Source organism: Dasypus novemcinctus, chromosome 18, assembly GCF_030445035.2.
Source record: "Dasypus novemcinctus isolate mDasNov1 chromosome 18, mDasNov1.1.hap2, whole genome shotgun sequence".
Lineage (NCBI taxonomy): Eukaryota > Metazoa > Chordata > Mammalia > Cingulata > Dasypodidae > Dasypus > Dasypus novemcinctus.
In genome coordinates, this window is record NC_080690.1 from 3696951 (window position 1) to 3708623 (window position 11673).

Here is an 11673-nt window from a genome sequence, read left to right on the forward strand (position 1 = left end):
ATTTTTGTCTCATGTTTGGAGAGCTCACACTGGAGGTGGTGGCACAGAAAGCGGGTGAGTGGGTGGCGAGATTGCAGTGGCTGTAATCTTGTGCCCCAGTCCCCTGGGGCCTCTTATCAGTCGGGGTTCTCCAGAAAATAGGACCAACAGGATAAATGTGTATAGGTATATATAGGTATGTGGGGGAGTAGAGAGAGAGAGAGAATATTATAAGGAATTGGCCCATAGTTGTGGGGCTGGCAAGTCCAAATTCCGTAGGGCAGGAAATTCAGAAAGAGTGACTGTGATATTAATTCCTCTGTCAACTTGGCTAGGAGATGGTGTCCAGTTGTCTGGTCAAGCAAGCACTGGCCTAGTGGGTATTGCCTGAATTTAAATCATCAGTCAGTTGATTGCACCTATGGCTGATTGCATCTACAGTCAACAAAGGAGCTGGCTTTGACAATGGGAGGAGTTTTTATCCAATCAGTTGAAGGCCTCAGCAGAAGAGGACTGGTTTCAGCCTTCAGAAAGGAGAGCTTTTATCTCTCCTGCAACCAGCCTGCTTCTCCCGGGGAATTCAGCAAAACCTTCATCGGAGTTCCCAGCCTGCAGCCTGCCCTGCAGAATTCGGACTTGCCGGCCTCCCTGGTCACGAGCTAATTCCTAGACTAGGTCCTATCCTATTGACTCGTATGTGTGTGTGTGGCTCCTGGCAGTTGTCTGTCTGAGAACACTGACGATCCAGTAACGGTGATGACCTGAGTTGGAATTTCCTAGGCTGGAAGCGCAGGGGGGTGTGGAGTGTGTCCTCCTGAAACAAAACTTCTTCTGGGCCCAGGAGCCCCCAGTTCTTGCCGTCAAGGCCTCCAGCTTCTTGTCTCTGAGGTGCCCACACGACGGGGATAATCGCCTTCAAGTTAACTCAGGGTCAGACTAATCCCATCCACAGAATACCTTGGCTGCAGTATCCAGGCTAGGGTTTGGCCAAGCGCCTGGGCCCCACTGCCCAGCCAAATAGCACAGCAAGTCGCCACCTGTCCAGCACCTTGGACTTGGCCAGCCGCTGGAGCCCTCTTTTTCATAAAGGCCCACTCGAAACTCCCAGCCCAAACTCCCTTCAGGCTGTCTCTAGACTCTCCTGACCCTGCTGCTCAGAGCGTGGCGGGTGACGACGGAGCGGCTGTGTTAGAAACGCACGCTCTCAGCCCCACCCCAGCCCCGCCGGCTGAGAACCGCCCTTGAACGAGACCCCTGAGACCCCCGAGGACGCGCGCATTGCCAGTTGAGCTGCATGCCGTCCACTGCGGGTCATCTGCTCGTTCTCAGGACGGGAGTTTTCTGAGCCCTCACAACTTGCTCAGCATCTGCCTGTGTCATGGACAGAGACTGAGATGCCCCCCACCGAGGGAGCGGAGCCCCCAGCCCGAGACCCCGCACTGGCCGCCCAGCCAGGCCCCGCCGAGCAGTGCAGGTGGAGGCTGGAGCGTGAGACGTGAAGGGCAGTCGGGACTGAGGACACCAGGGATGGAGTCGGGGAGCGGCGTGAGCGGGGCTCGGGGGTGGACGCTGCCTTCTTGGGCTCTCCTGCACCCCTGGGCCCGGAACCAGGACCCCCACTGTCTGCAGAAGAGGAGAGGACACGCCCCGTGGAGCTGGGGGTCCACAATGAAGCAAAACCCCTCTTCCAGGAGCCCGCAAGTGCCCAGCCCCCAGGATTGGATCTGCACCCCTCCTGAGGCCCACCCCCTCTAGACCTCTACCTGAGGGCACCTCACCTTCCCAAGGACCCCTCCCCTTCTCACTGAAGCCCCCTCCCTGGGCCAGCCCCAGCACCCGTACTCATAGAAGCTCCCCAGGTGCATCTAACGTGCAGCCAGCACGAGAGCCTCCTTCTGTCGCCAGCTCTGCACCCGCTCTTTCCCCTGCCAAGAAATCACACCCCACCCACCTCGGTGCCCCTCCGCCGGCTGCTTGGTCCAGAGCTGCGGGGCCCCCCTCCCCCTGGCAGGTGCCCCCTCCCTTCTGCTCCCACAGCATCCAGCTCGCGAACTCTTCTGTGTTATTTTCCGTACCTCTGCCTCCCCCATGAGACCGTAAGTGCTTAGCGGTCAGGAACTGTGCCTTTTTTTTTTTTTTTTTTTGCGCAAATATGTCCCGAGTGCCCAGCAGGCAGGAGGTCAAGTGAATCACACTGCCCGCTGCCCTGGCACCACGCTCAGCTTCTTCCCACGCTTGCCCAGCACCTGTCGCGTTCACCCTGGCTCTGGACAGCCTCGGCTCCTGTCTGCCCCCAGCTGGCTCCACCTAACCAGGGAGGCAGCGCCGCCCCTGCCTGGCCCCCCAGGGCAGGCCTCTGGGGTCTCGGCGTTAGTACCTGGCCGTTCACCAGCTTGACCTGAGGGCTGGGTCTTCTTCTCCCTTGTTTCGGAGCTTTTCTTCCCTACCTCGTGCCACAAGTAAGAGTAACTTGAGTTTCTTTCTTTCTTGTTTGCCCTAATCCCCTTGCCTGGGGCTCTGCTTTTCTCCTTTTAATTAGCCACATGTTGAGCTGTTCCCAGAGGTTCTGGAAACCTACCTCCTGCTAGAAGAGCTTCCTGTGCCCACTGGCTGCCTGCAAGGACATCCAAGCTTCCCTGCTTCCAGATCCTCCATAGCTTTGTTCCATCTGACTGCCAGCGTGCCTTCCTGCCTTCCCCTTGGCTGGCTGGACTCTGGCCTGTGATGACTGTTCCTTGCAGTGGCCCGGGCCTGCTGGCCTGGATTTCCTCCCCCGTCCCCCCCCCCCCATTGTGGCTATGACCCTGTTTGCCTTCCCTGCGCCCTTCAAAGCATGTCTCATACCTGCGCTCTACAAGTGTTTGTTGGTGGATTCAAGAACAGATGGATGGATGGATGGATGGATGGATGGATGGATGGATGGATGGATGGATGGATGGATGGATGGATGGAAGGAAGGTTGGTTGGAAGGGGAGATGGTTAGGGAGATAGAGGATGGATGAATGGAAGGTGCAAGGGGATAGAGGGTTGGATCATTAGATGGTTAAATGAAGTAACAGACAAGTGGAATGACAGGTGGCAGGTGACTGGTTGGACAGATGGAGAGGTAGATGGATGGAGTCATGGATGGATGATGGACAGATGAACAGATGGATACAGTTAGTAGGTTGAATCACCTCAATCCTGGAAAGCAGATATTACTGGACCAGCCCAAAGGGCATCTTGAAAACTTACCATGTACCTGGAACTGAGATCCTCAGAGAGTATGGAATAAGGATTCTGCCCTCGGAACTCACAGTCTAGAGTTAGACGGACAGCCTCAGCCAAACTGACCATTGGGGACTGAAGCATGTCCCCCAAAAGGGCTAAGAGCATGGGCACCCAGGTCTGCTGACTCCACCACTCGTCAAACAGATCCCCTTTTGGATCTCAGTTCCCCCACCTGTGAAACAGAAGGATGCTCATGTACCTCCCTGCACCAAAGTACAGCAAACCTGGTGACTCCAAGCCACACACGTGGACTCTCTCACAGTCCCAGGGCCCAGAAGGCTAAAGTGAGCATCCCTCAGCCAATACTAAGGTCTCAGCAGGGCAGTACCCCCTCTGGGGCCTGGAGGGGAGACCCCACCCTGACTTTGGGTTCCTGGAGCTGCCCACCATCCTTGGCTCGTGGTTGCATCACTACTGTCCACCTCCTCGTGACGTGGCCTCCTCCCACACATGAGTCCAATGTCCCTCTGCCTCTGTCCTACAAGGACCCTCATGATTGCATTTAGGCCCCCCCCCCGATTCCAGGATTGTCTCCCCTTCTCAAAACCCTTCACGTCATCATCCCTGGCCATAGAAGGTCACGCTCAGGTCCTGGGGGTCAGGGTGTGGACGTCTTCTGGGGGACCTTTCCCAGCCCCACACGCTGCCCAGAAGGGTGCATGCGAGGATTAGATCATGTCTAAACAGCGGCTGCCTTGGTGATACTGACCGTCCACTCGTGGACTGGATGTCCCTCCGGCGTATGGTAAGAAAAACCACCAGCGCCCTGGCCGGCAGTCCTGTGAGTCTGGGTAGCAGAAGCCTCGCTGCCCCTCGCCATCTGTTTGGAAAATCGAAGGCCCCCCGCCTGTCTGGTGGAGCCCTCCCCAGCCCCAGCCCCCAGGGGGGTATCTCGGGGGAGGGTCACACAACTCACTCAGCGACCCAACAGGGAGGCGTCATGGCCTCGGTGTCCACAGGTGGACAGAGTGGAGGGCAACCGGGCACTCCGGCTACTGAACGTCGACAGCCTTCGCACATGCCAAGGCTGAGGGGGAGGAGGGAACCCGCTTCCAAGCAGGCGGCCGGGTGCCCAGAAAGCCGCATCGCGTGCCGAGAAGCCGGAGCGGCCTCCAGCCAGGGCCCTTGACTGCCGAGTAAATGGCATCTGGCTTCTGCCCTGTGTGTGACCTAAAAAAAAAAAAAAAGGCATGTTGAGAGATTTAAATGGGGAGAGAGAAAAGGAAAAGGAAGACACTCCTGGGCTTGGAAACTTGCATGCGTCTTCCATTTATTTTTGGTCAATTCAGAGCAATCTTGTTAACCCTTGAGAGGCTGGAAGGAATTGATTTCCTTTTCAGATTCAAAAAAAAATCCCAGCGATGCGTACAGCACTGAGAAATTGTATATAGATTGGAGAGTAAAGGTGATATTAAGACCTGAATGTTAAATTTCTTAGGTATGATAATTGCATGATGAAGGAGAAATCTTTACTCTTAGCAGACACGTGCTGAGGTATTTGGGGGTTTCTCTCGTCATGTTTGAAACTTCCTTTCTAAGGGATTAACGCCTTGCAAGCAGAGAATCACAGAACCCACAGCACAGTGGACCACTGTTGAGGAGACGAAACGGGTAAACACGGGGGTCCCTCTCCCTCACTCTTCCCTTCTCTATACGTTTGAAAAGTCTCCATAACAAAACGTGCTGGCAGAAAGGAGAAAGGAAAGATGCTCAGACCAGCTGCAGTTCTGCGGATGAGTTTTCAAAGACTCAACTTTGTGGAATGAGTCCATCTGATGTTGAGGGAAAAGCTTCAGAGACCAGAGGTCTATGGGAATGAAGATCTATGGGAATGAAGACCTTCCAGACGGGGTATCAGAGAAGGAGAGGGGGCACAGCTGTGGCTCAGGTCCTTTCTCAGCTCTGAGCCTACAAGAACCAAACCACGGAGCCCCGAACCATGGGGCGCTGGTCTCGTGTGGGGACGCAAAGGTGACAGAGGAAGGTGGATGAGCAGCAGGGGCAGCGGGCGGGCTGAGCTCCTGGGGCGTGGAGCTCCACATGGAGCCCCCAGCAGGTGCCTCTGACTGTAGGCTCACCCCAGAGGAGACACCCCACGGGGCTCCAGACCCTGGTCTTCGGGCTGTCGCGGAGGTTGGGTCCACCCCTCGGTTTCCCTCCCACTGCACCTAACGTGTCTCAGCCAATCGTGCCAGCCACCTGGTTCAGGTGTGGGTGTGTGACCTCAGTCTGCCAATGAATTCTTGGCCAAGTCTGCCAGGGGGCTTCTGGCAAGGTCTCCTCAATTCCAGGAGAGCGATTGGAAGAAGCGGTCTGTCTTCACCCTCGGATGCTTCGCCCAAAGGTGACACCAGCACTGCAGCCACCATCTCGAGACGAGAGGCGGATGAAGCCAGCATCAAGGCTGGCAGAGCAGAGAGACGGAAGAGCCTGTCCTTGATGCATCTGGCCGGCAGCCCCCGAGGCCTGCCCGTAACTTCCTGTCGCACGAGATAACGAATGTCCTTACTTTATGTCTGCTTGATTCGATTTCTCTTATGGACTCGAGGCCAGGAGGCCGGGCGCTGCGAGCCCATACCGGCCTCTGCCTTATCTAGGCACAGCAACCCTTCCTCCAGGAGGACACCTGCCTGCTGAGGGGACTGCAGCTGCTCTCAGCCCACGCCGGGACCCCCACCCCAGGCACTGAACATCCCACACAGGTGTATCAGAGAAGAGCTGCAAAGCACCCGGGTCCCACCTGCCAGGCTGGCACATCTGCAGGGACAGAAAGCTCACGCCCTCCATTTCTGGATGATTCTGTTCCTTGAGAAAAGGTCAAGGGTGATGTAGAGGTGGGCGTAGCCCTGCAACTCCTATCAGTCCTTCCCGCATGCTTCTGGAAGGACAATTCGCATTTCCTTCATTGATGGTTAAAGCACTCCAAATGCAAGGCCAAGCCCCGCCCCCGTCCTTTCCCGCCGCTGACCCCCGAGCGGGGTGGAGGGACATCCTGGAGGTGCCCGCCAAGAGCCTCGCTCCTGGCAGCAGAGTCAGTTCCTCAGACCTTGCCCCTTTTGCCACCTGCCCCCACGCCCAAACCGAAGGCACTGGCGGGAAGTACCCCAGGCTCCACCTGCCCTGCGGAGGCCCCGAAGGCAGGTGGGTGCGATTTCCCACGAAACATGCCCAGGCGCCCGGTTTCCAAAGTGGATCCGAGCCTCTGCCCCCTTGGCCTCCCACAGGACCAGTCAGGGTCAAGGACTTGGAGGTGGGGGGCGTGCTGGTGGGGCGGGCTGGCGTTCCAGGGCCGCGACAGTGCTCTCGTCTTGACCCCTGGTGCAAGCAGCGGCCAAGCTCTGGCCGTCGGCTTCTCACCTGGCAGGGAGACAGATCAGCTTCCTCTCCCGCCTCAGGTGGATTCCACCCCTAGAGCGCGCTGGGCTCCGGAGGGCCTGCTGAAGCTTCCAGAAAACCCAGGCGTGGACCGGTCAGCGGCGGCCTTGCGAGCGCTCTCAGCTGCCCCTTACGCAGCCTCAGTCACTTACTGACCCTCTTCCGGCTCCAGGAGCCTGGACACCGCCTAGGGTGCCTCTTTCGGCCACTCCTTGGTGGTCAAATCCTGGAGCTGGGCGCTCTGCCCGGCCCCCGCCTGGGGCCCGCCCCATGTGGCTTCTCCTCTCCATCTTGCTTTGTCCTCTGCGAAGCGGGGATGGCGGCTGTGCTCCCTCTGGGCTGCCGGGGGGCCTAGACAAGAGCCGTGCACCCAGCACTTAGCCCCCTCCCTCGCCCGTAGGCAAGTGTGTCTGGTCATTGATGAGAATTCAGGGCACTTTACAGTTTGCCATCATGGCTGGTACCACCCTAAGGAACTGGTGCTCTGGCTGGAAAGGAAGAGGAAGCCTGACCTAAGGCAGGAGTCCAGGGCACACCCTCCAGCACTTCCCTTGCCCCCATCACTTCCTACTGCCCCTAAAATCCTTGACGCCCCCAGCACAGGTCTTTGGAAAGGTTGGGAGTCCCCCGAGTTGAGTTCCAGTGGTGATTCTAACTCGCTGAATGACTTTGGGCGAGTTCCTATCCCTTTTTCTCCCCAGTTTCTTTCTTCATCGGAAAAGCTAAACCCTCCAGGGGCCCTGCTCCCACATGCTGAGATTTTCTGTTGGAACCGCTGGTTAGTGCCTCCAGTGTGTGTTTAATACTTCCTGGGTGCCCTGTCTGTGCCAGACACAGGCTAGGTTCTTCCAATCCTCAGAGCAACCTTGGGAGGCAAGCCATGATGACCCACAATGTACAGGTGGGGAAACTGAGGCTCAGAGAGGGGAAGGGACTGCTGCCAGACCACACAGTAAGCGGGAGAGATGGGGTTTGAACCCATGCCAGTCAGAGTCCAGGCTCATGCTTTACCCCGATGGAGCTTGGGGTCAACCCTCCCTGGCTGGGTTAGCCTCCTTCTAAATGACCCCAGACCTCACCCCTGGAACACGGCCCTGAAATCGTGTGGGCATGGGGTGTAAGGAAGTCAGACTCCAGGGTGCACGGGCGTGTAAATCTGCCATCAGTGCCGAGAGAGCAACCGCCGGGTCCCCCCCAGGGAGAGGAGGCCAGCACAGCCCTCTTTGAACGCAGCACCCTCATTCCACGAACGTCAGGTGTGCACCTGTCTGGGTAAACGTGCGCCAGGTGTGCGGTTCTGAGAGCAGCGTGGGCAGACGCCGAAACTGGGTGATAAGAGCCTGGAGAAATGGCCTCGAGAAAACTCGGAATCCTCCATTCGGGGCTCGCTCTATTTGCAGCTTCCCTTCCGAGCCTCCTCGTGCAGTATCAAACACCCCCAACCCCCCCCTCGGGGGGGTCCGTGGCTGCTGCGCTCGCTCCTGCTTCACCGGCCCCTCAGGAATCACTGGCATGGAACCGGCGCTCAGTAACGATTTTCTGAATGAGCGAGTGAGGGAACGAGCAACTGGCTGTCATCCCTGGAATAGAGAGCTTAGAGGCTATGAGGAGTGTGCAGGTGTTGGCTCGGCTGTCGCTTTGTTGACAGCAATCTTTATTTACATATTACGCATCTGCTTAGAACTGAGGACCCAGCATGCGGAGGAAGAACTCCCTCGCCTGCAGGGCAGGAGCTGGACTCTAACACCAACTTTGTTGCTAAATTCCTGAGAAACTTCTAGCCAATATTTCCACCTCCCCAACCTTAGATCCAAGGTTTTCATGTTCTACAGAAAACACCAACACGCTCCTCACAGAGGGCAGCAAGGCCAGTGCGGGCTGGGGGCAGCGGGCTCGGGGCCCTGAGGCCCGACTCTGCTCGTCTCTCCCAGCTTCGCGTTCAGTTGGCGGCGGCGGCGCCTGCTCCGAGTGCTCCGAGCAAAGCTCTGTTTGTTTCCTTAGGAGCCGGTGGTGACATTTTTTACCTGCATACCACTTCAGAAGCCCAAGTTTCTTCCAAGTACCTGATCTTATCTTTAAAATGCATGTGTGTCTTGCAATCCCTTCACAAAGTATTATTTTTTAATTTAATTTAAAAAGCCTAGTCCCCAATTATATTAATCCCGTCCCCCCCACCCGCCATCTCTTGTTAAAATGTTCCGAGAAGGCTGCCAGTTTTCTCCCTGACACGCACGCCTGCCCGTTCTCCAGTTTTAAGAGAAAAGCGCCTCGCCGATTGTCTAGGCTTCCTTCTAGAGCCGCTGTTGTGGAGGGTTTCGTCTCCTTTAATTAGGGCCAGTGAGAGGAGGATTTCCTTGAGCCGGTTCCTCTCGTGTGGGGGAAGAAAGGAACTGTGGCTTAGCAGGTGTCCCGACAGCAGGTCGTCCTGACCGTGTGGTGAGTGTAGGGCGAGATGAGGCCCCGTGGGTTGGAATCTTCCGGAACAGTGTTGGCCCCAAGTCTCTTGCAGCCACAGCCTCAGAAGCACCCCTCACGCTTACTAAAGAGACTCCCGGGAAGCAGATTTGACTCAATGGATAGAGCGTCCGCCTACCACATGGGAGGTCCAGGGTTCAAACCCCGGCCTCCTGACCCGTGTGGAGCTGGCCCATGCGCAGTGCTGATGTCTGCAAGGGGTGCCCTGCCACGCAGGAGTGTCCCCGTGTAGGGCATCCCCACACGCAAGGAGTGCACCCTGCATGGAGAGCCACCCTGCAGGAGAAAAGTGCAGCCCGCCCAGGAGTGGCGCCGCACACATGGAGAGCTGACGCAGCAAGATGACGCAACAAAAACAGACACAGATTCCTGGTGCCGCTGACAAGAATGCAAGTGGACACAGAAGAACACACAGTGAATGGACGCAGAGGGCAGACAACGGGGCGGGGGGGTGTGGAAAGGGGAGAGAAATTTTTAAAAAAAAGAAGAAACTATTAAAATAAATAAATAAAAATAAAGAGACTCCAGGCCCTGTCCCAGGCCCACGGAGCTAGAACCCCCAGGGGACGAGGCCCAGGAGAGAGCACGTCCCCAAGATCTCAGACTGCCGCGGAACATTCCACAGCCCAGTGGTCCAGCCGGGGACAGGCTCCTCGGGCGAGGGTGTGTGGGCCCCGGTGCCGTCCACGGCTGAGCCACCACCCTTGAGTCAGGCGGCACGGGGACCAGAACCCCCAGCACCACACACGTGGCACGGTGGGCAGGGGCCTCCCCTCTCCGAGCCTCGGTTTCCCCAGCTGTAAAGTAGGGGTGAGGATGAGCTCAGATGCCCCGTGGTCTGGGGGGGGGCGCTTGGCACACCGCTGGGGAAGGCCCCGCCCACCTGGCATTTTCGGGGCCTCTGGCTCTCCACGCCCGAGTCCTCTGGGTGTCTCCGGCCTGAACCGCCGTGAGGGCAGGTGTTTCCACCCCCGGGGTCTGTAAGAGGCCGGGGACGGGGGCCCGTCGCCTCTTGCCAGCCGTTGGCCCCGCTGGGACAGAGGCGCCTCCAGGCACCCCTGGTGCTCCCCCAGGTAACCCCAGCCTGGGGACAGGGGCCGAGGGGTGGAGCACACCCGAGCCCCGGGGCCTGGGCCGAGGGGTCCCCCGTCCGGCTGCCTCCACGGAAGTGGAGACGCGGCGAGAGCCGCGCCCGGCACCCCTGGGAAAGGCCCTTCCAGACCCCGCCTCGGCAGGAGTTTACGGGGAGCGGCCCTCGCGGCTGCCGGAGCTGGGGCGCTGCCCATACCCCGGGCCCAGCCAGCTCCACTCGCCGTGTCTCTGCCAACCCCAGCTGCAGGAGACAGGGATACCCCGTGTGCCCAAGGCCCCCCGGGCCGGAACCGGAGCTGGGTCGCGGGTCGTGCCCTCGCCTAGCAACCATCTCACCGGGGACGCTGCAAAGCTGCCAGGCTGGAGAACCCGCCGCGTGGGAAATGCCCCCCGCGGGGGAGCTTGCCTCACGGAGCGCCTGGGGCAGGGCTGAAACCGCTCCCGGGGTCAGAGCCTTCCAGCACACACCCCTCTGCGCGCCGCGGCAAACTCCGCGCAAACCCGCTTCCTGTGGGGAACGTCTATGAAGGGAACACTGAGGCTCAGAGAGGGTGACTGGTCCACCCAAGGTCACACAGCCGGCCTGGAGCCCAGGCCCTCACGTGCCTCTGCTCTTTCCACGCCGTCAGGCTCCAGCAGGAACCCTCCCCCCAGGTCCTGCCCCGGGGACAGCACAGAACCCCAGGCGGTCAATGCCCCGCGTCCCCGTGGCCGGGCGACGGTGCCCGCCAGTGGGCCCTCCGCTGGCCTGGGTGCTGTGAAGGGGGTTTGTAAACGGGATTAGCGCCCATAACCAGCTAACTTTAAAGGAGATGCCCCCTGGTAGTGCGGGGTCCTCGCCCGGCCACCCGAAGGCCTCAAGGCCGAGAAGGGAGGGTTTGGGAGGAAGAAGCCGTCCTGCCCGAGACCCCCCTCCTCTCCTCTCGGAGTTTCCCCTACGGGGTCTGCCTCGGGAACAGGACTCTGCTGGAACTTCCAGCTTCCCACCCTCCCACCCAGCCCCACGGCCCACAGCCAGGCCTCACAACAAGCCTCTCCGTGCATGGGACACGCGCCTCTCCTGGGCCCACGGGCGTGCACCTCCTGGGAGCTCTGCTTCTCTAGGGCCTGGCGGAGATGCTCCTGGATCAAATTTTGCCCCCAGATCTCCCGCCCTCACCCCTTGGGCAGCATGAGCCGGCGCAGCTTTTTCACTTTTTGAAATGTTTATTTTTTTATCCCTCCAGTCTGCAGAACTCCTGTGCAGCTGAAATCGGTCACGAAGGAACAAGGGGTGCCCCTAAGGCAGAAGACGGGCCTGTTGGAAGCGTGCGTGCCATCCGGGCCCTCGAGCCACCACGCTCACAGCCTGGCACCGCGTGGAACCTCGCAGCAGCTATCCGGGGCTCTGTCCAGGGCCGAAACCCTCCCGCGCTCGAGGGCCCAGCAGGGCCTAAGACGTGGCACCCAGGGCGGACGCTTGCCCTCCTGTCTGTCTCTGCT